This window comes from Plectropomus leopardus, chromosome 12 (genome assembly GCF_026936395.1).
Source record: "Plectropomus leopardus strain MGB_pleo_1.0 chromosome 12, ASM2693639v1, whole genome shotgun sequence".
NCBI classification, from domain to species: Eukaryota; Metazoa; Chordata; class Actinopteri; order Perciformes; family Serranidae; genus Plectropomus; species Plectropomus leopardus.
Window position 1 is genome coordinate 4,305,374 of NC_142187.1, and position 22,058 is coordinate 4,327,431.

The following is a 22,058-nucleotide window of genomic DNA, read 5'->3' on the forward strand; positions in this document are numbered from 1 at the left end:
AGGAAAGCAAACTAGCCAAGGCTAAGCCGTTTTCACGGGATTCTTTCGGACAGTGATTGGCGGAGATTGTACTGTCTTACCCTCTCAGAGATATACATTTGACGTCCTTTCAAGTAGAGAGCAACGTCACTATGCCACCAAACCAAGGACATCAGTTATGCCAGTGATACGAGTTGATCCAAAGTACATCACTCTGCCCATCCGACTAGCGTCTTTTATCTCGCTGCTTTTCACTCGTCACGTCCTCCACTGAAAGTAAAGAGCTGTGGAGAATACGGGCATCAATCCCATTACCTCTCGCATGCTAAGCGAGCGCTCTACCACTTGAGCTAATTCCCCAGTAAACACTGGCATATTGCATTCCAAGGACACTCAAGGAAGGGTAACTTTTGATTGCTTTTTATCATACCACGTCACGTGGTCACCTTAGCAGCTATGGTATGGAGACAAGGTGGCCGAGTGGTTAAGGCGATGGACTGCTAATCCATTGTGCTCTGCACGCGTGGGTTCGAATCCCATCCTCGTCGCTTCCCAGTTTGCTGACAGATGCTGTGTTGACAGTATAACTAACTTCAGTAATAAATACACGTACAAAAGTACAAGTGATGTACTTTGGAGTTGATCCAAAGTACATCACTCTGCCCATCCGACTAGCGTCTTTTATCTCGCTGCTTTTCACTCGTCACGTCCTCCACTGAAAGTAAAGAGCTGTGGAGAATACGGGCATCGATCCCATTACCTCTCGCATGCTAAGCGAGCGCTCTACCACTTGAGCTAATTCCCCAGTAAACACTGGCATATTGCATTCCAAGGACACTCAAGGAAGGGTAACTTTTGATTGCTTTTTATCATACCACGTCACGTGGTCACCTTAGCAGCTATGGTACGGAGACGAGGTGGCCGAGTGGTTAAGGCGATGGACTGCTAATCCATTGTGCTCTGCACGCGTGGGTTCGAATCCCATCCTCGTCGCTTCCCAGTTTGCTGACAGATGCTGTGTTGACAGTATAACTAACTCCAGTAATAAATACATGCTTTAGAGCAGTCAAATTCTCCCACAAAATTGCTCACTTTCTCATTGACACAAGAAGACTTGCCTTGTTGCGCTGCTCGTTAGCCAGCGATCCTGTTCATGGCTTGCATGATTTGTGGTGCTGTATTCCAATGGCGCAGGGCAAAGGAAACTGGTCGCTCCTTGTTGTCTTTACAGGGGTGGTGGGTCACCACTAATTGGCTGTTTGGCTCCTGTGCTTGAATGTTAGCTGGCAGTCTTTGTGGCTGTCTGATGCTAAACTTTGTGGTCTTGGCAGGAAAGCAAACTAGCCAAGGCTAAGCCGTTTTCACGGGATTCTTTCGGACAGTGATTGGTGGAGATTGTACTGTCTTACCCTCTCAGAGATATACATTTGACGTCCTTTCAAGTAGAGAGCAACGTCACTATGCCACCAAACCAAGGACATCAGTTATGCCAGTGATACGAGTTGATCCAAAGTACATCACTCTGCCCATCCGACTAGCGTCTTTTTATCTCGCTGCTTTTCACTCGTCCGTCCTCCACTGAAAGTAAAGAGCTGTGGAGAATACGGGCATCGATCCCGTTACCTCTCGCATGCTAAGCGAGCGCTCTACCACTTGAGCTAATTCCCCAGTAAACACTGGCATATTGCATTCCAAGGACACTCAAGGAAGGGTAACTTTTGATTGCTTTTTATCATACCACGTCACGTGGTCACCTTAGCAGCTATGGTATGGAGACGAGGTGGCCGAGTGGTTAAGGCGATGGACTGCTAATCCATTGTGCTCTGCACGCGTGGGTTCGAATCCCATCCTCGTCGCTTCCCAGTTTGCTGACAGATGCTGTGTTGACAGTATAACTAACTTCAGTAATAAATACATGCTAGAGCAGTCAAATTCTCCTAATTGTACTTTCTCATTAACTCAGTACAAGTGATGTACTGAGTTGATCCAAAGTACATCACTCTGCCCATCCGACTAGCGTCTTTTATCTCGCTGCTTTTCACTCGTCCGTCCTCCACTGAAAGTAAAGAGCTGTGGAGAATACGGGCATCGATCCCGTTACCTCTCGCATGCTGTTTAGCGCTCTACCACTTGAGCTAATTCCCCAGTAAACACTGGCATATTGCATTCCAAGGACACTCAAGGAAGGGTAACTTTTGATTGCTTTTTTTCATACCACGTCACGTGGTCACCTTAGCAGCTATGGTACAGAGACGAGGTGGCCGAGTGGTTAAGGCGATGGACTGCTAATCCATTGTGCTCTGCACGCGTGGGTTCGAATCCCATCCTCGTCGCTTCCCAGTTTGCTGACAGATGCTGTGTTGACAGTATAACTAACTCCAGTAATAAATACACGCTTTAGAGCAGTCAAATTCTCCCACAAAATTGCTCACTTTCTCATTGACACAAGAAGACTTGCCTTGTTGCGCTGCTCGTTAGCCAGCGATCCTGTTCATGATTTGTGGTGCTGTATTCCAATGGCGCAGGGCAAAGGAAACTGGTCGCTCCTTGTTGTCTTTACAGGGGTGGTGGGTCACCACTAATTGGCTGTTTGGCTCCTGTGCTTGAATGTTAGCTGGCAGTCTTTGTGGCTGTCTGATGCTAAACTTTGTGGTCTTGGCAGGAAAGCAAACTAGCCAAGGCTAAGCCGTTTTCACGGGATTCTTTCGGACAGTGATTGGCGGAGATTGTACTGTCTTACCCTCTCAGAGATATACATTTGACGTCCTTTCAAGTAGAGAGCAACGTCACTATGCCACCAAACCAAGGACATCAGTTATGCCAGTGATACGAGTTGATCCAAAGTACATCACTCTGCCCATCCGACTAGCGTCTTTTATCTCGCTGCTTTTCACTCGTCACGTCCTCCACTGAAAGTAAAGAGCTGTGGAGAATACGGGCATCGATCCCGTTACCTCTCGCATGCTAAGCGAGCGCTCTACCACTTGAGCTAATTCCCCAGTAAACACTGGCATATTGCATTCCAAGGACACTCAAGGAAGGGTAACTTTTGATTGCTTTTTATCATACCACGTCACGTGGTCACCTTAGCAGCTATGGTATGGAGACGAGGTGGCCGAGTGGTTAAGGCGATGGACTGCTAATCCATTGTGCTCTGCACGCGTGGGTTCGAATCCCATCCTCGTCGCTTCCCAGTTTGCTGACAGATGCTGTGTTGACAGTATAACTAACTCCAGTAATAAATACACGTACAAAAGTACAAGTGATGTACTTTGGAGTTGATCCAAAGTACATCACTCTGCCCATCCGACTAGCGTCTTTTATCTCGCTGCTTTTCACTCGTCACGTCCTCCACTGAAAGTAAAGAGCTGTGGAGAATACGGGCATCGATCCCGTTACCTCTCGCATGCTAAGCGAGCGCTCTACCACTTGAGCTAATTCCCCAGTAAACACTGGCATATTGCATTCCAAGGACACTCAAGGAAGGGTAACTTTTGATTGCTTTTTATCATACCACGTCACGTGGTCACCTTAGCAGCTATGGTATGGAGACGAGGTGGCCGAGTGGTTAAGGCGATGGACTGCTAATCCATTGTGCTCTGCACGCGTGGGTTCGAATCCCATCCTCGTCGCTTCCCAGTTTGCTGACAGATGCTGTGTTGACAGTATAACTAACTTCAGTAATAAATACAAGTACAAAAGTACAAGTGATGTACTTTGGATTAACTCCAAAGTACAAGTGATGTACTTTGGAGTTGATCCAAAGTACATCACTCTGCCCATCCGACTAGCGTCTTTTATCTCGCTGCTTTTCACTCGTCACGTCCTCCACTGAAAGTAAAGAGCTGTGGAGAATACGGGCATCGATCCCGTTACCTCTCGCATGCTAAGCGAGCACTCTACCACTTGAGCTAATTCCCCAGTAAACACTGGCATATTGCATTCCAAGGACACTCAAGGAAGGGTAACTTTTGATTGCTTTTTTTCATACCACGTCACGTGGTCACCTTAGCAGCTATGGTACAGAGACGAGGTGGCCGAGTGGTTAAGGCGATGGACTGCTAATCCATTGTGCTCTGCACGCGTGGGTTCGAATCCCATCCTCGTCGCTTCCCAGTTTGCTGACAGATGCTGTGTTGACAGTATAACTAACTCCAGTAATAAATACACGCTTTAGAGCAGTCAAATTCTCCCACAAAATTGCTCACTTTCTCATTGACACAAGAAGACTTGCCTTGTTGCGCTGCTCGTTAGCCAGCGATCCTGTTCGTGGCTTGCATGATTTGTGGTGCTGTATTCCAATGGCGCAGGGCAAAGGAAACTGGTCGCTCCTTGTTGTCTTTACAGGGGTGGTGGGTCACCACTAATTGGCTGTTTGGCTCCTGTGCTTGAATGTTAGCTGGCAGTCTTTGTGGCTGTCTGATGCTAAACTTTGTGGTCTTGGCAGGAAAGCAAACTAGCCAAGGCTAAGCCGTTTTCACGGGATTCTTTCGGACAGTGATTGGCGGAGATTGTACTGTCTTACCCTCTCAGAGATATACATTTGACGTCCTTTCAAGTAGAGAGCATCGTCACTATGCCACCAAACCAAGGACATCAGTTATGCCAGTGATACGAGTTGATCCAAAGTACATCACTCTGCCCATCCGACTAGCGTCTTTTATCTCGCTGCTTTTCACTCGTCACGTCCTCCACTGAAAGTAAAGAGCTGTGGAGAATACGGGCATCGATCCCGTTACCTCTCGCATGCTAAGCGGCGCTCTACCACTTGAGCTAATTCCCCAGTAAACACTGGCATATTGCATTCCAAGGACACTCAAGGAAGGGTAACTTTTGATTGCTTTTTATCATACCACGTCACGTGGTCACCTTAGCAGCTATGGTACGGAGACGAGGTGGCCGAGTGGTTAAGGCGATGGACTGCTAATCCATTGTGCTCTGCACGCGTGGGTTCGAATCCCATCCTCGTCGCTTCCCAGTTTGCTGACAGATGCTGTGTTGACAGTATAACTAACTCCAGTAATAAATACATGCTTTAGAGCAGTCAAATTCTCCCACAAAATTGCTCACTTTCTCATTGACACAAGAAGACTTGCCTTGTTGCGCTGCTCGTTAGCCAGCGATCCTGTTCGTGGCTTGCATGATTTGTGGTGCTGTATTCCAATGGCGCAGGGCAAAGGAAACTGGTCGCTCCTTGTTGTCTTTACAGGGGTGGTGGGTCACCACTAATTGGCTGTTTGGCTCCTGTGCTTGAATGTTAGCTGGCTGTCTGATGCTAAACTTTGTGGTCATGGCAGGAAAGCAAACTAGCCAAGGCTAAGCCGTTTTCACGGGATTCTTTCGGACAGTGATTGGCGGAGATCGTACTGTCTTACCCTCTCAGAGATATACATTTGACGTCCTTTCAAGTAGAGAGCAACGTCACTATGCCACCAAACCAAGGACATCAGTTATGCCAGTGATACGAGTTGATCCAGTACATCACTCTGCCCATCCGACTAGCGTCTTTTATCTCGCTGCTTTTCACTCGTCACGTCCTCCACTGAAAGTAAAGAGCTGTGGAGAATACGGGCATCGATCCCGTTACCTCTCGCATGCTAAGCGAGCGCTCTACCACTTGAGCTAATTCCCCAGTAAACACTGGCAGATTGCATTCCAAGGACACTCAAGGAAGGGTAACTTTTGATTGCTTTGTATCATACCACGTCACGTGGTCACCTTAGCAGCTATGGTACGGAGACGAGGTGGCCGAGTGGTTAAGGCGATGGACTGCTAATCCATTGTGCTCTGCACGCGTGGGTTCGAATCCCATCCTCGTCGCTTCCCAGTTTGCTGACAGATGCTGTGTTGACAGTATAACTAACTCCAGTAACAAATACATGCTTTAGAGCAGTCAAATTCTCCCACAAAATTGCTCACTTTCTCATTGACACAAGAAGACTTGCCTTGTTGCGCTGCTCGTTAGCCAGCGATCCTGTTCATGGCTTGCATGATTTGTGGTGCTGTATTCCAATGGCGCAGGGCAAAGGAAACTGGTCGCTCCTTGTTGTCTTTACAGGGGTGGTGGGTCACCACTAATTGGCTGTTTGGCTCCTGTGCTTGAATGTTAGCTGGCAGTCTTTGTGGCTGTCTGATGCTAAACTTTGTGGTCATGGCAGGAAAGCAAACTAGCCAAGGCTAAGCCGTTCTCACGGGATTCTTTCGGAAAGTGATTGGCGGAGATCGTACTGTCTTACCCTCCCGGAGATATACATTTGACGTCCTTTCAAGTAGAGAGCATCGTCACTATGCCACCAAACCAAGGACATCAGTTATGCCAGTGATACGAGTTGATCCAAAGTACATCACTCTGCCCATCCGACTAGCGTCTTTTATCTCGCTGCTTTTCACTCGTCACGTCCTCCACTGAAAGTAAAGAGCTGTGGAGAATACGGGCATCGATCCGTTACCTCTCGCATGCTAAGCGGCGCTCTACCACTTGAGCTAATTCCCCAGTAAATGCTGGCATATTGCATTCCAAGGGAACTCAAGGAAGCGTAACTTTTGTTTGCTTTTTATCATACCACGTCACGTGGTCACCTTAGCAGCTATGGTACGGAGACGAGGTGGCCGAGTGGTTAAGGCGATGGACTGCTAATCCATTGTGCTCTGCACGCGTGGGTTCGAATCCCATCCTCGTCGCTTCCCAGTTTGCTGACAGATGCTGTGTTGACAGTATAACTAACTCCAGTAATAAATACACGCTTTAGAGCAGTCAAATTCTCCCACAAAATTGCTCACTTTCTCATTGACACAAGAAGACTTGCCTTGTTGCGCTGCTCGTTAGCCAGCGATCCTGTTCATGGCTTGCATGATTTGTGGTGCTGTATTCCAGTGGCGCAGGGCAAAGGAAACTGGTCGCTCCTTGTTGTCTTTACAGGGGTGGTGGGTCACCACTAATTGGCTGTTTGGCTCCTGTGCTTGAATGTTAGCTGGCAGTCTTTGTGGCTGTCTGATGCTAAACTTTGTGGTCTTGGCAGGAAAGCAAACTAGCCAAGGCTAAGCCGTTTTCACGGGATTCTTTCGGACAGTGATTGGCGGAGATTGTACTGTCTTACCCTCTCAGAGATATACATTTGACGTCCTTTCAAGTAGAGAGCAACGTCACTATGCCACCAAACCAAGGACATCAGTTATGCCAGTGATACGAGTTGATCCAAAGTACATCACTCTGCCCATCCGACTAGCGTCTTTTATCTCGCTGCTTTTCACTCGTCACGTCCTCCACTGAAAGTAAAGAGCTGTGGAGAATACGGGCATCGATCCCGTTACCTCTCGCATGCTAAGCGAGCGCTCTACCACTTGAGCTAATTCCCCAGTAAATGCTGGCAGATTGCATTCCAAGGACACTCAAGGAAGCGTAACTTTTGTTTGCTTTTTATCATACCACGTCCACGTGGTCACCTTAGCAGCTATGGTAATGCGAGACGAGGTGGCCGAGTGGTTAAGGCGATGGACTGCTAATCCATTGTGCTCTGCACGCGTGGGTTCGAATCCCATCCTCGCCGCTTCCCAGTTTGCTGACAGATGCTGTGTTGACAGTATAACTAACTCCAGTAACAAATACATGCTTTAGAGCAGTCAAATTCTCCCACAAAATTGCTCACTTTCTCATTGACACAAGAAGACTTGCCTTGTTGCGCTGCTCGTTAGCCAGCGATCCTGTTCATGGCTTGCATGATTTGTGGTGCTGTATTCCAATGGCGCAGGGCAAAGGAAACTGGTCGCTCCTTGTTGTCTTTACAGGGGTGGTGGGTCACCACTAATTGGCTGTTTGGCTCCTGTGCTTGAATGTTAGCTGGCAGTCTTTGTGGCTGTCTGATGCTAAACTTTGTGGTCTTGGCAGGAAAGCAAACTAGCCAAGGCTAAGCCGTTTTCACGGGATTCTTCGGACAGTGATTGGCGGAGATTGTACTGTCTTACCCTCTCAGAGATATACATTTGACGTCCTTTCAAGTAGAGAGCATCGTCACTATGCCACCAAACCAAGGACATCAGTTATGCCAGTGATACGAAGTTGATCCAAAGTACATCACTCTGCCCATCCGACTAGCGTCTTTTATCTCGCTGCTTTTCACTCGTCCACGTCCTCCACTGAAAGTAAAGAGCTGTGGAGAATACGGGCATCGATCCCGTTACCTCTCGCATGCTAAGCGAGCGCTCTACCACTTGAGCTAATTCCCCAGTAAATGCTGGCATATTGCATTCCAAGGGAACTCAAGGAAGGGTAACTTTTGTTTGCTTTTTATCATACCACGTCACGTGGTCACCTTAGCAGCTATGGTACGGAGACGAGGTGGCCGAGTGGTTAAGGCGATGGACTGCTAATCCATTGTGCTCTGCACGCGTGGGTTCGAATCCCATCCTCGTCGCTTCCCAGTTTGCTGACAGATGCTGTGTTGACAGTATAACTAACTCCAGTAATAAATACACGCTTTAGAGCAGTCAAATTCTCCCACAAAATTGCTCACTTTCTCATTGACACAAGAAGACTTGCCTTGTTGCGCTGCTGCTCGTTAGCCAGCGATCCTGTTCATGGCTTGCATGATTTGTGGTGCTGTATTCCAGTGGCGCAGGGCAAAGGAAACTGGTCGCTCCTTGTTGTCTTTACAGGGGTGGTGGGTCACCACTAATTGGCTGTTTGGCTCCTGTGCTTGAATGTTAGCTGGCAGTCTTTGTGGCTGTCTGATGCTAAACTTTGTGGTCTTGGCAGGAAAGCAAACTAGCCAAGGCTAAGCCGTTTTCACGGGATTCTTTCGGACAGTGATTGGCGGAGATTGTACTGTCTTACCCTCTCAGAGATATACATTTGACGTCCTTTCAAGTAGAGAGCAACGTCACTATGCCACCAAACCAAGGACATCAGTTATGCCAGTGATACGAGTTGATCCAAAGTACATCACTCTGCCCATCCGACTAGCGTCTTTTATCTCGCTGCTTTTCACTCGTCACGTCCTCCACTGAAAGTAAAGAGCTGTGGAGAATACGGGCATCGATCCCGTTACCTCTCGCATGCTAAGCGAGCGCTCTACCACTTGAGCTAATTCCCAGTAAATGCTGGCATATTGCATTCCAAGGGAACTCAAGGAAGCGTAACTTTTGTTTGCTTTTTATCATACCACGTCACGTGGTCACCTTAGCAGCTATGGTATGGACACGAGGTGGCCGAGTGGTTAAGGCGATGGACTGCTAATCCATTGTGCTCTGCACGTGTGGGTTCGAATCCCATCCTCGTCGCTTCCCAGTTTGCTGACAGATGCTGTGTTGACAGTATAACTAACTCCAGTAACAAATACATGCTTTAGAGCAGTCAAATTCTCCCACAAAATTGCTCACTTTCTCATTGACACAAGAAGACTTGCCTTGTTGCGCTGCTCGTTAGCCAGCGATCCTGTTCATGGCTTGCATGATTTGTGGTGCTGTATTCCAGTGGCGCAGGGCAAAGGAAACTGGTCGCTCCTTGTTGTCTTTACAGGGGTGGTGGGTCACCACTAATTGGCTGTTTGGCTCCTGTGCTTGAATGTTAGCTGGCAGTCTTTGTGGCTGTCTGATGCTAAACTTTGTGGTCTTGGCAGGAAAGCAAACTAGCCAAGGCTAAGCCGTTTTCACGGGATTCTTTCGGACAGTGATTGGCGGAGATCGTACTGTCTTACCCTCTCAGAGATATACATTTGACGTCCTTTCAAGTAGAGAGCATCGTCACTATGCCACCAAACCAAGGACATCAGTTATGCCAGTGATACGAGTTGATCCAAAGTACATCACTCTGCCCATCCGACTAGCGTCTTTTATCTCGCTGCTTTTCACTCGTCACGTCCTCCACTGAAAGTAAAGAGCTGTGGAGAATACGGGCATCGATCCCGTTACCTCTCACATGCTAAGCGACGCTCTACCACTTGAGCTAATTCCCAGTAAATGCTGGCATATTGCATTCCAAGGACACTCAAGGAAGGGTAACTTTGTTTGCTTTTATCATACCACGTCACGTGGTCACCTTAGCAGCTATGGTAATGGAGACGAGGTGGCCGAGTGGTTAAGGCGATGGACTGCTAATCCATTGTGCTCTGCACGCGTGGGTTCGAATCCCATCCTCGCCGCTTCCCAGTTTGCTGACAGATGCTGTGTTGACAGTATAACTAACTCCAGTAATAAATACATGCTTTAGAGCAGTCAAATTCTCCCACAAAATTGCTCACTTTCTCATTGACACAAGAAGACTTGCCTTGTTGCGCTGCTCGTTAGCCAGCGATCCTGTTCATGGCTTGCATGATTTGTGGTGCTGTATTCCAGTGGCGCAGGGCAAAGGAAACTGGTCGCTCCTTGTTGTCTTTACAGGGGTGGTGGGTCACCACTAATTGGCTGTTTGGCTCCTGTGCTTGAATGTTAGCTGGCAGTCTTTGTGGCTGTCTGATGCTAAACTTTGTGGTCATGGCAGGAAAGCAAACTAGCCAAGGCTAAGCCGTTTTCACGGGATTCTTTCGGACAGTGATTGGCGGAGATCGTACTGTCTTACCCTCTCAGAGATATACATTTGACGTCCTTTCAAGTAGAGAGCATCGTCACTATGCCACCAAACCAAGGACATGAGTTATGCCAGTGATACGAGATGATCCAAAGTACATCACTCTGCCCATCCGACTAGCGTCTTTTATCTCGCTGCTTTTCACTCGTCACGTCCTCCACTGAAAGTAAAGAGCTGTGGAGAATACGGGCATCGATCCCGTTACCTCTCGCATGCTAAGCGAGCGCTCTACCACTTGAGCTAATTCCCAGTAAATGCTGGCAGATTGCATTCCAAGGGAACTCAAGGAAGCGTAACTTTTGTTTGCTTTTCATCATACCACGTCACGTGGTCACCTTAGCAGCTATGGTACAGAGACGAGGTGGCCGAGTGGTTAAGGCGATGGACTGCTAATCCATTGTGCTCTGCACGCGTGGGTTCGAATCCCATCCTCGTCGCTTCCCAGTTTGCTGACAGATGCTGTGTTGACAGTATAACTAACTCCAGTAACAAATACATGCTTTAGAGCAGTCAAATTCTCCCACAAAATTGCTCACTTTCTCATTGACACAAGAAGACTTGCCTTGTTGCGCTGCTCGTTAGCCAGCGATCCTGTTCATGGCTTGCATGATTTGTGGTGCTGTATTCCAATGGCGCAGGGCAAAGGAAACTGGTCGCTCCTTGTTGTCTTTACAGGGGTGGTGGGTCACCACTAATTGGCTGTTTGGCTCCTGTGCTTGAATGTTAGCTGGCAGTCTTTGTGGCTGTCTGATGCTAAACTTTGTGGTCTTGGCAGGAAAGCAAACTAGCCAAGGCTAAGCCGTTTTCACGGGATTCTTTCGGACAGTGATTGGCGGAGATCGTACTGTCTTACCCTCTCAGAGATATACATTTGACGTCCTTTCAAGTAGAGAGCATCGTCACTATGCCACCAAACCAAGGACATCAGTTATGCCAGTGATACGAGTTGATCCAAAGTACATCACTCTGCCCATCCGACTAGCGTCTTTTATCTCGCTGCTTTTCACTCGTCACGTCCTCCACTGAAAGTAAAGAGCTGTGGAGAATACGGGCATCGATCCCGTTACCTCTCGCATGCTAAGCGAGCGCTCTACCACTTGAGCTAATTCCCCAGTAAATGCTGGCATATTGCATTCCAAGGGAACTCAAGGAAGCGTAACTTTTGTTTGCTTTTTATCATACCACGTCACGTGGTCACCTTAGCAGCTATGGTACGGAGACGAGGTGGCCGAGTGGTTAAGGCGATGGACTGCTAATCCATTGTGCTCTGCACGCTGGGTTCGAATCCCATCCTCGTCCGCTTCCCAGTTTGCTGACAGATGCTGTGTTGACAGTATAACTAACTCCAGTAACAAATACATGCTTTAGAGCAGTCAAATTCTCCCACAAAATTGCTCACTTTCTCATTGACACAAGAAGACTTGCCTTGTTGCGCTGCTCGTTAGCCAGCGATCCTGTTCATGGCTTGCATGATTTGTGGTGCTGTATTCCAGTGGCGCAGGGCAAAGGAAACTGGTCGCTCCTTGTTGTCTTTACAGGGGTGGTGGGTCACCACTAATTGGCTGTTTGGCTCCTGTGCTTGAATGTTAGCTGGCAGTCTTTGTGGCTGTCTGATGCTAAACTTTGTGGTCATGGCAGGAAAGCAAACTAGCCAAGGCTAAGCCGTTTTCACGGGATTCTTTCGGACAGTGATTGGCGGAGATCGTACTGTCTTACCCTCTCAGAGATATACATTTGACGTCCTTTCAAGTAGAGAGCATCGTCACTATGCCACCAAACCAAGGACATCAGTTATGCCAGTGATACGAGATGATCCAAAGTACATCACTCTGCCCATCCGACTAGCGTCTTTTATCTCGCTGCTTTTCACTCGTCACGTCCTCCACTGAAAGTAAAGAGCTGTGGAGAATACGGGCATCGATCCGTTACCTCTCGCATGCTAAGCGAGCGCTCTACCACTTGAGCTAATTCCCAGTAAATGCTGGCATATTGCATTCCAAGGGAACTCAAGGAAGCGTAACTTTTGTTTGCTTTTTATCATACCACGTCACGTGGTCACCTTAGCAGCTATGGTATGGAGACGAGGTGGCCGAGTGGTTAAGGCGATGGACTGCTAATCCATTGTGCTCTGCACGCGTGGGTTCGAATCCCATCCTCGTCGCTTCCCAGTTTGCTGACAGATGCTGTGTTGACAGTATAACTAACTCCAGTAACAAATACATGCTTTAGAGCAGTCAAATTCTCCCACAAAATTGCTCACTTTCTCATTGACACAAGAAGACTTGCCTTGTTGCGCTGCTCGTTAGCCAGCGATCCTGTTCATGGCTTGCATGATTTGTGGTGCTGTATTCCAGTGGCGCAGGGCAAAGGAAACTGGTCGCTCCTTGTTGTCTTTACAGGGGTGGTGGGTCACCACTAATTGGCTGTTTGGCTCCTGTGCTTGAATGTTAGCTGGCAGTCTTTGTGGCTGTCTGATGCTAAACTTTGTGGTCATGGCAGGAAAGCAAACTAGCCAAGGCTAAGCCGTTTTCACGGGATTCTTTCGGACAGTGATTGGCGGAGATCGTACTGTCTTACCCTCTCAGAGATATACATTTGACGTCCTTTCAAGTAGAGAGCATCGTCACTATGCCACCAAACCAAGGACATCAGTTATGCCAGTGATACGAGATGATCCAAAGTACATCACTCTGCCCATCCGACTAGCGTCTTTTATCTCGCTGCTTTTCACTCGTCACGTCCTCCACTGAAAGTAAAGAGCTGTGGAGAATACGGGCATCGATCCCGTTACCTCTCGCATGCTAAGCGAGCGCTCTACCACTTGAGCTAATTCCCCAGTAAATGCTGGCATATTGCATTCCAAGGGAACTCAAGGAAGCGTAACTTTTGTTTGCTTTTTATCATACCACGTCACGTGGTCACCTTAGCAGCTATGGTACGGAGACGAGGTGGCCGAGTGGTTAAGGCGATGGACTGCTAATCCATTGTGCTCTGCACGCGTGGGTTCGAATCCCATCCTCGTCGCTTCCCAGTTTGCTGACAGATGCTGTGTTGACAGTATAACTAACTCCAGTAACAAATACATGCTTTAGAGCAGTCAAATTCTCCCACAAAATTGCTCACTTTCTCATTGACACAAGAAGACTTGCCTTGTTGCGCTGCTCGTTAGCCAGCGATCCTGTTCATGGCTTGCATGATTTGTGGTGCTGTATTCCAGTGGCGCAGGGCAAAGGAAACTGGTCGCTCCTTGTTGTCTTTACAGGGGTGGTGGGTCACCACTAATTGGCTGTTTGGCTCCTGTGCTTGAATGTTAGCTGGCAGTCTTTGTGGCTGTCTGATGCTAAACTTTGTGGTCTTGGCAGGAAAGCAAACTAGCCAAGGCTAAGCCGTTTTCACGGGATTCTTTCGGACAGTGATTGGCGGAGATCGTACTGTCTTACCCTCTCAGAGATATACATTTGACGTCCTTTCAAGTAGAGAGCATCGTCACTATGCCACCAAACCAAGGACATCAGTTATGCCAGTGATACGAGTTGATCCAAAGTACATCACTCTGCCCATCCGACTAGCGTCTTTTATCTCGCTGCTTTTCACTCGTCACGTCCTCCACTGAAAGTAAAGAGCTGTGGAGAATACGGGCATCGATCCTGTTACCTCTCGCATGCTAAGCGAGCGCTCTACCACTTGAGCTAATTCCCCAGTAAATGCTGGCATATTGCATTCCAAGGGAACTCAAGGAAGCGTAACTTTTGTTTGCTTTTTATCATACCACGTCACGTGGTCACCTTAGCAGCTATGGTACGGAGACGAGGTGGCCGAGTGGTTAAGGCGATGGACTGCTAATCCATTGTGCTCTGCACGCGTGGGTTCGAATCCCATCCTCGTCGCTTCCCAGTTTGCTGACAGATGCTGTGTTGACAGTATAACTAACTCCAGTAACAAATACATGCTTTAGAGCAGTCAAATTCTCCCACAAAATTGCTCACTTTCTCATTGACACAAGAAGACTTGCCTTGTTGCGCTGCTCGTTAGCCAGCGATCCTGTTCATGGCTTGCATGATTTGTGGTGCTGTATTCCAGTGGCGCAGGGCAAAGGAAACTGGTCGCTCCTTGTTGTCTTTACAGGGGTGGTGGGTCACCACTAATTGGCTGTTTGGCTCCTGTGCTTGAATGTTAGCTGGCAGTCTTTGTGGCTGTCTGATGCTAAACTTTGTGGTCATGGCAGGAAAGCAAACTAGCCAAGGCTAAGACGTTCTCACGGGATTCTTCGGACAGTGATTGGCGGAGATCGTACTGTCTTACCCTCTCAGAGATATACATTTGACGTCCTTTCAAGTAGAGAGCATCGTCACTATGCCACCAAACCAAGGACATCAGTTATGCCAGTGATACGAGATGATCCAAAGTACATCACTCTGCCCATCCGACTAGCGTCTTTTATCTCGCTGCTTTTCACTCGTCACGTCCTCCACTGAAAGTAAAGAGCTGTGGAGAATACGGGCATCGATCCCGTTACCTCTCGCATGCTAAGCGAGCGCTCTACCACTTGAGCTAATTCCCCAGTAAATGCTGGCATATTGCATTCCAAGGGAACTCAAGGAAGCGTAACTTTTGTTTGCTTTTTATCATACCACGTCACGTGGTCACCTTAGCAGCTATGGTACAGAGATGAGGTGGCCGAGTGGTTAAGGCGATGGACTGCTAATCCATTGTGCTCTGCACGCGTGGGTTCGAATCCCATCCTCGTCGCTTCCCAGTTTGCTGACAGATGCTGTGTTGACAGTATAACTAACTCCAGTAACAAATACATGCTTTAGAGCAGTCAAATTCTCCCACAAAATTGCTCACTTTCTCATTGACACAAGAAGACTTGCCTTGTTGCGCTGCTCGTTAGCCAGCGATCCTGTTCATGGCTTGCATGATTTGTGGTGCTGTATTCCAGTGGCGCAGGGCAAAGGAAACTGGTCGCTCCTTGTTGTCTTTACAGGGGTGGTGGGTCACCACTAATTGGCTGTTTGGCTCCTGTGCTTGAATGTTAGCTGGCAGTCTTTGTGGCTGTCTGATGCTAAACTTTGTGGTCTTGGCAGGAAAGCAAACTAGCTAAGGCTAAGCCGTTTTCACGGGATTCTTTCGGACAGTGATTGGCGGAGATCGTACTGTCTTACCCTCTCAGAGATATACATTTGACGTCCTTTCAAGTAGAGAGCATCGTCACTATGCCACCAAACCAAGGACATCAGTTATGCCAGTGATACGAGATGATCCAAAGTACATCACTCTGCCCATCCGACTAGCGTCTTTTATCTCGCTGCTTTTCACTCACACGTCCTCCACTGAAAGTAAAGAGCTGTGGAGAATACGGGCATCGATCCTGCTACCTCTCGCATGCTAAGCGGCGCTCTACCACTTGAGCTAATTCCCCAGTAAATGCTGGCATATTGCATTCCAAGGGAACTCAAGGAAGCGTAACTTTTGTTTGCTTTTTATCATACCACGTCACGTGGTCACCTTAGCAGCTATGGTACGGAGACGAGGTGGCCGAGTGGTTAAGGCGATGGACTGCTAATCCATTGTGCTCTGCACGCTGGGTTCGAATCCCATCCTCGCCGCTTCCCAGTTTGCTGACAGATGCTGTGTTGACAGTATAACTAACTCCAGTAATAAATACATGCTTTAGAGCAGTCAAATTCTCCCACAAAATTGCTCACTTTCTCATTGACACAAGAAGACTTGCCTTGTTGCGCTGCTCGTTAGCCAGCGATCCTGTTCGTGGCTTGCATGATTTGTGGTGCTGTATTCCAATGGCGCAGGGCAAAGGAAACTGGTCGCTCCTTGTTGTCTTTACAGGGGTGGTGGGTCACCACTAATTGGCTGTTTGGCTCCTGTGCTTGAATGTTAGCTGGCAGTCTTTGTGGCTGTCTGATGCTAAACTTTGTGGTCATGGCAGGAAAGCAAACTAGCCAAGGCTAAGCCGTTTTCACGGGATTCTTTCGGACAGTGATTGGCGGAGATCGTACTGTCTTACCCTCTCAGAGATATACATTTGACGTCCTTTCAAGTAGAGAGCATCGTCACTATGCCACCAAACCAAGGACATGAGTTATGCCAGTGATACGAGATGATCCAAAGTACATCACTCTGCCCATCCGACTAGCGTCTTTTATCTCGCTGCTTTTCACTCGTCACGTCCTCCACTGAAAGCAAAGAGCTGTGGAGAATACGGGCATCGATCCCGTTACCTCTCGCATGCTAAGCGGCGCTCTACCACTTGAGCTAATTCCCCAGTAAATGCTGGCAGATTGCATTCCAAGGACACTCAAGGAAGCGTAACTTTTGATTGCTTTTTATCATACCACGTCACGTGGTCACCTTAGCAGCTATGGTACGGAGACGAGGTGGCCGAGTGGTTAAGGCGATGGACTGCTAATCCATTGTGCTCTGCACGCGTGGGTTCGAATCCCATCCTCGTCGCTTCCCAGTTTGCTGACAGATGCTGTGTTGACAGTATAACTAACTCCAGTAACAAATACATGCTTTAGAGCAGTCAAATTCTCCCACAAAATTGCTCACTTTCTCATTGACACAAGAAGACTTGCCTTGTTGCGCTGCTCGTTAGCCAGCGATCCTGTTCATGGCTTGCATGATTTGTGGTGCTGTATTCCAGTGGCGCAGGGCAAAGGAAACTGGTCACTCCCTGTTGTCTTTACAGGGTGGTGGGTCACCACTAATTGGCTGTTTGGCTCCTGTGCTTGAATGTTAGCTGGCAGTCTTTGTGGCTGTCTGATGCTAAACTTTGTGGTCTTGGCAGGAAAGCAAACTAGCCAAGGCTAAGCCGCTTTCACGGGATTCTTTCGACAGTGATTGGCGGAGATTGTACTGTCTTACCCTCTCAGAGATATACATTTGACGTCCTTTCAAGTAGAGAGCATCGTCACTATGCCACCAAACCAAGGACATCAGTTATGCCAGTGATACGAGTTGATCCAAAGTACATCACTCTGCCCATCCGACTAGCGTCTTTTATCTCGCTGCTTTTCACTCGTCACGTCCTCCACTGAAAGTAAAGAGCTGTGGAGAATACGGGCATCGATCCCGTTACCTCTCGCATGCTAAGCATGCGCTCTACCACTTGAGCTAATTCCCCAGTAAATGCTGGCATATTGCATTCCAAGGACACTCAAGGAAGCGTAACTTTTGTTTGCTTTCATCATACCACGTCACGTGGTCACCTTAGCAGCTATGGTACGGAGACGAGGTGGCCGAGTGGTTAAGGCGATGGACTGCTAATCCATTGTGCTCTGCACGCGTGGGTTCGAATCCCATCCTCGTCGCTTCCCAGTTTGCTGACAGATGCTGTGTTGACAGTATAACTAACTCCAGTAACAAATACATGCTTTAGAGCAGTCAAATTCTCCCACAAAATTGCTCACTTTCTCATTGACACAAGAAGACTTGCCTTGTTGCGCTGCTCGTTAGCCAGCGATCCTGTTCGTGGCTTGCATGATTTGTGGTGCTGTATTCCAATGGCGCAGGGCAAAGGAAACTGGTCGCTCCTTGTTGTCTTTACAGGGGTGGTGGGTCACCACTAATTGGCTGTTTGGCTCCTGTGCTTGAATGTTAGCTGGCAGTCTTTGTGGCTGTCTGATGCTAAACTTTGTGGTCTTGGCAGGAAAGCAAACTAGCCAAGGCTAAGCCGTTTTCACGGGATTCTTTCGGACAGTGATTGGCGGAGATTGTACTGTCTTACCCTCTCAGAGATATACATTTGACGTCCTTTCAAGTAGAGAGCATCGTCACTATGCCACCAAACCAAGGACATGAGTTATGCCAGTGATACGAAATGATCCAAAGTACATCACTCTGCCCATCCAACTAGCGTCTTTTATCTCGCTGCTTTTCACTCCACGTCCTCCACTGAAAGTAAAGAGCTGTGGAGAATACGGGCATCGATCCCGTTACCTCTCGCATGCTAAGCGAGCGCTCTACCACTTGAGCTAATTCCCCAGTAAATGCTGGCATATTGCATTCCAAGGGAACTCAAGGAAGCGTAACTTTTGTTTGCTTTTTATCATACCACGTCACGTGGTCACCTTAGCAGCTATGGTACAGAGACGAGGTGGCCGAGTGGTTAAGGCGATGGACTGCTAATCCATTGTGCTCTGCACGCGTGGGTTCGAATCCCATCCTCGTCGCTTCCCAGTTTGCTGACAGATGCTGTGTTGACAGTATAACTAACTCCAGTAACAAATACATGCTTTAGAGCAGTCAAATTCTCCCACAAAATTGCTCACTTTCTCATTGACACAAGAAGACTTGCCTTGTTGCGCTGCTCGTTAGCCAGCGATCCTGTTCGTGGCTTGCATGATTTGTGGTGCTGTATTCCAATGGCGCAGGGCAAAGGAAACTGGTCGCTCCTTGTTGTCTTTACAGGGGTGGTGGGTCACCACTAATTGGCTGTTTGGCTCCTGTGCTTGAATGTTAGCTGGCAGTCTTTGTGGCTGTCTGATGCTAAACTTTGTGGTCTTGGCAGGAAAGCAAACTAGCCAAGGCTAAGCCGTTTTCACGGGATTCTTTCGGACAGTGATTGGCGGAGATTGTACTGTCTTACCCTCTCAGAGATATACATTTGACGTCCTTTCAAGTAGAGAGCAACGTCACTATGCCACCAAACCAAGGACATCAGTTATGCCAGTGATACGAGTTGATCCAAAGTACATCACTCTGCCCATCCGACTAGCGTCTTTTATCTCGCTGCTTTTCACTCGTCACGTCCTCCACTGAAAGTAAAGAGCTGTGGAGAATACGGGCATCGATCCTGTTACCTCTCGCATGCTAAGCGAGCGCTCTACCACTTGAGCTAATTCCCCAGTAAACACTGGCATATTGCATTCCAAGGACACTCAAGGAAGGGTAACTTTTGATTGCTTTTTATCATACCACGTCACGTGGTCACCTTAGCAGCTATGGTAATGGAGACGAGGTGGCCGAGTGGTTAAGGCGATGGACTGCTAATCCATTGTGCTCTGCACGTGGGTTCGAATCCCATCCTCGCCGCTTCCCAGTTTGCTGACAGATGCTGTGTTGACAGTATAACTAACTCCAGTAATAAATACATGCTTTAGAGCAGTCAAATTCTCCCACAAAATTGCTCACTTTCTCATTGACACAAGAAGACTTGCCTTGTTGCGCTGCTCGTTAGCCAGCGATCCTGTTCGTGGCTTGCATGATTTGTGGTGCTGTATTCCAATGGCGCAGGGCAAAGGAAACTGGTCGCTCCTTGTTGTCTTTACAGGGGTGGTGGCTGTTTGGCTCCTGTGCTTGAATGTTAGCTGGCAGTCTTTGTGGCTGTCTGATGCTAAACTTTGTGGTCTTGGCAGGAAAGCAAACTAGCCAAGGCTAAGCCGTTTTCACGGGATTCTTTCGACAGTGATTGGCGGAGATTGTACTGTCTTACCCTCTCAGAGATATACATTTGACGCCCTTTCAAGTAGAGAGCATCGTCACTATGCCACCAAACCAAGGACATCAGTTATGCCAGTGATACGAGTTGATCCAAAGTACATCACTCTGCCCATCCGACTAGCGTCTTTTATCTCGCTGCTTTTCACTCGTCACGTCCTCCACTGAAAGTAAAGAGCTGTGGAGAATACGGGCATCGATCCCGTTACCTCTCGCATGCTAAGCGAGCGCTCTACCACTTGAGCTAATTCCCCAGTAAATGCTGGCATATTGCATTCCAAGGACACTCAAGGAAGCGTAACTTTTGTTTGCTTTTTATCATACCACGTCACGTGGTCACCTTAGCAGCTATGGTATGGAGACGAGGTGGCCGAGTGGTTAAGGCGATGGACTGCTAATCCATTGTGCTCTGCACGCGTGGGTTCGAATCCCATCCTCGTCGCTTCCCAGTTTGCTGACAGATGCTGTGTTGACAGTATAACTAACTCCAGTAATAAATACACGCTTTAGAGCAGTCAAATTCTCCCACAAAATTGCTCACTTTCTCATTGACACAAGAAGACTTGCCTTGTTGCGCTGCTCGTTAGCCAGCGATCCTGTTCATGGCTTGCATGATTTGTGGTGCTGTATTCCAGTGGCGCAGGGCAAAGGAAACTGGTCGCTCCTTGTTGTCTTTACAGGGGTGGTGGGTCACCACTAATTGGCTGTTTGGCTCCTGTGCTTGAATGTTAGCTGGCAGTCTTTGTGGCTGTCTGATGCTAAACTTTGTGGTCATGGCAGGAAAGCAAACTAGCCAAGGCTAAGCCGTTTTCACGGGATTCTTTCGGACAGTGATTGGCGGAGATCGTACTGTCTTACCCTCTCAGAGATATACATTTGACGTCCTTTCAAGTAGAGAGCAACGCCACTATGCCACCAAACCAAGGACATCAGTTATGCCAGTGATACGAGATGATCCAAAGTACATCACTCTGCCCATCCGACTAGCGTCTTTTATCTCGCTGCTTTTCACTCGTCACGTCCTCCACTGAAAGTAAAGAGCTGTGGAGAATACGGGCATCGATCCCGTTACCTCTCGCATGCTAAGCGAGCGCTCTACCACTTGAGCTAATTCCCCAGTAAATGCTGGCATATTGCATTCCAAGGGAACTCAAGGAAGCGTAACTTTTGATTGCTTTTTATCATACCACGTCACGTGGTCACCTTAGCAGCTATGGTACGGAGACGAGGTGGCCGAGTGGTTAAGGCGATGGACTGCTAATCCATTGTGCTCTGCACGCGTGGGTTCGAATCCCATCCTCGTCGCTTCCCAGTTTGCTGACAGATGCTGTGTTGACAGTATAACTAACTCCAGTAATAAATACACGCTTTAGAGCAGTCAAATTCTCCCACAAAATTGCTCACTTTCTCATTGACACAAGAAGACTTGCCTTGTTGCGCTGCTCGTTAGCCAGCGATCCTGTTCGTGGCTTGCATGATTTGTGGTGCTGTATTCCAATGGCGCAGGGCAAAGGAAACTGGTCGCTCCTTGTTGTCTTTACAGGGGTGGTGGCTGTTTGGCTCCTGTGCTTGAATGTTAGCTGGCAGTCTTTGTGGCTGTCTGATGCTAAACTTTGTGGTCTTGGCAGGAAAGCAAACTAGCTAAGGCTAAGCCGTTTCACGGGATTCTTTCGGACAGTGATTGGCGGAGATCGTACTGTCTTACCCTCTCAGAGATATACATTTGACGTCCTTTCAAGTAGAGAGCATCGTCACTATGCCACCAAACCAAGGACATCAGTTATGCCAGTGATACGAGATGATCCAAAGTACATCACTCTGCCCATCCGACTAGCGTCTTTTATCTCGCTGCTTTTCACTCGTCACGTCCTCCACTGAAAGTAAAGAGCTGTGGAGAATACGGGCATCGATCCTGTTACCTCTCGCATGCTAAGCGAGCGCTCTACCACTTGAGCTAATTCCCCAGTAAACACTGGCAGATTGCATTCCAAGGACACTCAAGGAAGGGTAACTTTTGATTGCTTTTTATCATACCACGTCACGTGGTCACCTTAGCAGC

At 48.1% G+C, this 22,058-nt stretch overlaps 37 non-coding genes across 37 annotated transcripts; 24 read left to right on the forward strand and 13 right to left on the reverse strand.

Annotated features, from left to right (window-relative positions):
• The first annotated feature begins 445 nt into the window (after positions 1–445).
• Positions 446–527, forward strand: trnas-gcu (transfer RNA serine (anticodon GCU)). The gene has a single exon. It is a non-coding gene; the product is annotated as a tRNA-Ser (tRNA).
• A 363-nt stretch (positions 528–890) lies between these two features.
• On the forward strand, positions 891–972 carry trnas-gcu (transfer RNA serine (anticodon GCU)). Its single transcript has one exon. It is a non-coding gene; the product is annotated as a tRNA-Ser (tRNA).
• Positions 973–1,574: 602 nt separating this feature from the next.
• Positions 1,575–1,647, reverse strand: trnaa-agc (transfer RNA alanine (anticodon AGC)). Its single transcript has one exon. It is a non-coding gene; the product is annotated as a tRNA-Ala (tRNA).
• Positions 1,648–1,753: 106 nt separating this feature from the next.
• Positions 1,754–1,835, forward strand: trnas-gcu (transfer RNA serine (anticodon GCU)). Its single transcript has one exon. It is a non-coding gene; the product is annotated as a tRNA-Ser (tRNA).
• Positions 1,836–2,230: 395 nt separating this feature from the next.
• Positions 2,231–2,312, forward strand: trnas-gcu (transfer RNA serine (anticodon GCU)). Its single transcript has one exon. It is a non-coding gene; the product is annotated as a tRNA-Ser (tRNA).
• Positions 2,313–2,905: 593 nt separating this feature from the next.
• On the reverse strand, positions 2,906–2,978 carry trnaa-agc (transfer RNA alanine (anticodon AGC)). Its single transcript has one exon. It is a non-coding gene; the product is annotated as a tRNA-Ala (tRNA).
• A 106-nt stretch (positions 2,979–3,084) lies between these two features.
• On the forward strand, positions 3,085–3,166 carry trnas-gcu (transfer RNA serine (anticodon GCU)). The gene has a single exon. It is a non-coding gene; the product is annotated as a tRNA-Ser (tRNA).
• A 184-nt stretch (positions 3,167–3,350) lies between these two features.
• trnaa-agc (transfer RNA alanine (anticodon AGC)) lies at positions 3,351–3,423 on the reverse strand. Its single transcript has one exon. It is a non-coding gene; the product is annotated as a tRNA-Ala (tRNA).
• A 106-nt stretch (positions 3,424–3,529) lies between these two features.
• On the forward strand, positions 3,530–3,611 carry trnas-gcu (transfer RNA serine (anticodon GCU)). Its single transcript has one exon. It is a non-coding gene; the product is annotated as a tRNA-Ser (tRNA).
• A 216-nt stretch (positions 3,612–3,827) lies between these two features.
• On the reverse strand, positions 3,828–3,900 carry trnaa-agc (transfer RNA alanine (anticodon AGC)). Its single transcript has one exon. It is a non-coding gene; the product is annotated as a tRNA-Ala (tRNA).
• A 106-nt stretch (positions 3,901–4,006) lies between these two features.
• On the forward strand, positions 4,007–4,088 carry trnas-gcu (transfer RNA serine (anticodon GCU)). Its single transcript has one exon. It is a non-coding gene; the product is annotated as a tRNA-Ser (tRNA).
• Positions 4,089–4,868: 780 nt separating this feature from the next.
• Positions 4,869–4,950, forward strand: trnas-gcu (transfer RNA serine (anticodon GCU)). Its single transcript has one exon. It is a non-coding gene; the product is annotated as a tRNA-Ser (tRNA).
• Positions 4,951–5,538: 588 nt separating this feature from the next.
• Positions 5,539–5,611, reverse strand: trnaa-agc (transfer RNA alanine (anticodon AGC)). The gene has a single exon. It is a non-coding gene; the product is annotated as a tRNA-Ala (tRNA).
• A 106-nt stretch (positions 5,612–5,717) lies between these two features.
• Positions 5,718–5,799, forward strand: trnas-gcu (transfer RNA serine (anticodon GCU)). Its single transcript has one exon. It is a non-coding gene; the product is annotated as a tRNA-Ser (tRNA).
• Positions 5,800–6,578: 779 nt separating this feature from the next.
• On the forward strand, positions 6,579–6,660 carry trnas-gcu (transfer RNA serine (anticodon GCU)). The gene has a single exon. It is a non-coding gene; the product is annotated as a tRNA-Ser (tRNA).
• Positions 6,661–7,262: 602 nt separating this feature from the next.
• On the reverse strand, positions 7,263–7,335 carry trnaa-agc (transfer RNA alanine (anticodon AGC)). Its single transcript has one exon. It is a non-coding gene; the product is annotated as a tRNA-Ala (tRNA).
• A 109-nt stretch (positions 7,336–7,444) lies between these two features.
• trnas-gcu (transfer RNA serine (anticodon GCU)) lies at positions 7,445–7,526 on the forward strand. The gene has a single exon. It is a non-coding gene; the product is annotated as a tRNA-Ser (tRNA).
• A 603-nt stretch (positions 7,527–8,129) lies between these two features.
• trnaa-agc (transfer RNA alanine (anticodon AGC)) lies at positions 8,130–8,202 on the reverse strand. Its single transcript has one exon. It is a non-coding gene; the product is annotated as a tRNA-Ala (tRNA).
• A 106-nt stretch (positions 8,203–8,308) lies between these two features.
• Positions 8,309–8,390, forward strand: trnas-gcu (transfer RNA serine (anticodon GCU)). Its single transcript has one exon. It is a non-coding gene; the product is annotated as a tRNA-Ser (tRNA).
• Positions 8,391–9,171: 781 nt separating this feature from the next.
• Positions 9,172–9,255, forward strand: trnas-gcu (transfer RNA serine (anticodon GCU)). Its single transcript has one exon. It is a non-coding gene; the product is annotated as a tRNA-Ser (tRNA).
• A 778-nt stretch (positions 9,256–10,033) lies between these two features.
• Positions 10,034–10,115, forward strand: trnas-gcu (transfer RNA serine (anticodon GCU)). The gene has a single exon. It is a non-coding gene; the product is annotated as a tRNA-Ser (tRNA).
• Positions 10,116–10,895: 780 nt separating this feature from the next.
• On the forward strand, positions 10,896–10,977 carry trnas-gcu (transfer RNA serine (anticodon GCU)). Its single transcript has one exon. It is a non-coding gene; the product is annotated as a tRNA-Ser (tRNA).
• Positions 10,978–11,579: 602 nt separating this feature from the next.
• Positions 11,580–11,652, reverse strand: trnaa-agc (transfer RNA alanine (anticodon AGC)). The gene has a single exon. It is a non-coding gene; the product is annotated as a tRNA-Ala (tRNA).
• Positions 11,653–12,619: 967 nt separating this feature from the next.
• Positions 12,620–12,701, forward strand: trnas-gcu (transfer RNA serine (anticodon GCU)). Its single transcript has one exon. It is a non-coding gene; the product is annotated as a tRNA-Ser (tRNA).
• A 602-nt stretch (positions 12,702–13,303) lies between these two features.
• trnaa-agc (transfer RNA alanine (anticodon AGC)) lies at positions 13,304–13,376 on the reverse strand. The gene has a single exon. It is a non-coding gene; the product is annotated as a tRNA-Ala (tRNA).
• Positions 13,377–13,482: 106 nt separating this feature from the next.
• Positions 13,483–13,564, forward strand: trnas-gcu (transfer RNA serine (anticodon GCU)). Its single transcript has one exon. It is a non-coding gene; the product is annotated as a tRNA-Ser (tRNA).
• Positions 13,565–14,345: 781 nt separating this feature from the next.
• trnas-gcu (transfer RNA serine (anticodon GCU)) lies at positions 14,346–14,427 on the forward strand. The gene has a single exon. It is a non-coding gene; the product is annotated as a tRNA-Ser (tRNA).
• Positions 14,428–15,028: 601 nt separating this feature from the next.
• trnaa-agc (transfer RNA alanine (anticodon AGC)) lies at positions 15,029–15,101 on the reverse strand. Its single transcript has one exon. It is a non-coding gene; the product is annotated as a tRNA-Ala (tRNA).
• A 106-nt stretch (positions 15,102–15,207) lies between these two features.
• On the forward strand, positions 15,208–15,289 carry trnas-gcu (transfer RNA serine (anticodon GCU)). Its single transcript has one exon. It is a non-coding gene; the product is annotated as a tRNA-Ser (tRNA).
• Positions 15,290–16,929: 1,640 nt separating this feature from the next.
• Positions 16,930–17,011, forward strand: trnas-gcu (transfer RNA serine (anticodon GCU)). The gene has a single exon. It is a non-coding gene; the product is annotated as a tRNA-Ser (tRNA).
• Positions 17,012–17,789: 778 nt separating this feature from the next.
• trnas-gcu (transfer RNA serine (anticodon GCU)) lies at positions 17,790–17,871 on the forward strand. The gene has a single exon. It is a non-coding gene; the product is annotated as a tRNA-Ser (tRNA).
• A 600-nt stretch (positions 17,872–18,471) lies between these two features.
• On the reverse strand, positions 18,472–18,544 carry trnaa-agc (transfer RNA alanine (anticodon AGC)). Its single transcript has one exon. It is a non-coding gene; the product is annotated as a tRNA-Ala (tRNA).
• Positions 18,545–18,650: 106 nt separating this feature from the next.
• On the forward strand, positions 18,651–18,732 carry trnas-gcu (transfer RNA serine (anticodon GCU)). The gene has a single exon. It is a non-coding gene; the product is annotated as a tRNA-Ser (tRNA).
• Positions 18,733–20,180: 1,448 nt separating this feature from the next.
• Positions 20,181–20,253, reverse strand: trnaa-agc (transfer RNA alanine (anticodon AGC)). Its single transcript has one exon. It is a non-coding gene; the product is annotated as a tRNA-Ala (tRNA).
• Positions 20,254–20,359: 106 nt separating this feature from the next.
• Positions 20,360–20,441, forward strand: trnas-gcu (transfer RNA serine (anticodon GCU)). Its single transcript has one exon. It is a non-coding gene; the product is annotated as a tRNA-Ser (tRNA).
• A 602-nt stretch (positions 20,442–21,043) lies between these two features.
• Positions 21,044–21,116, reverse strand: trnaa-agc (transfer RNA alanine (anticodon AGC)). The gene has a single exon. It is a non-coding gene; the product is annotated as a tRNA-Ala (tRNA).
• Positions 21,117–21,222: 106 nt separating this feature from the next.
• trnas-gcu (transfer RNA serine (anticodon GCU)) lies at positions 21,223–21,304 on the forward strand. Its single transcript has one exon. It is a non-coding gene; the product is annotated as a tRNA-Ser (tRNA).
• Positions 21,305–22,058: the final 754 nt, after the last annotated feature.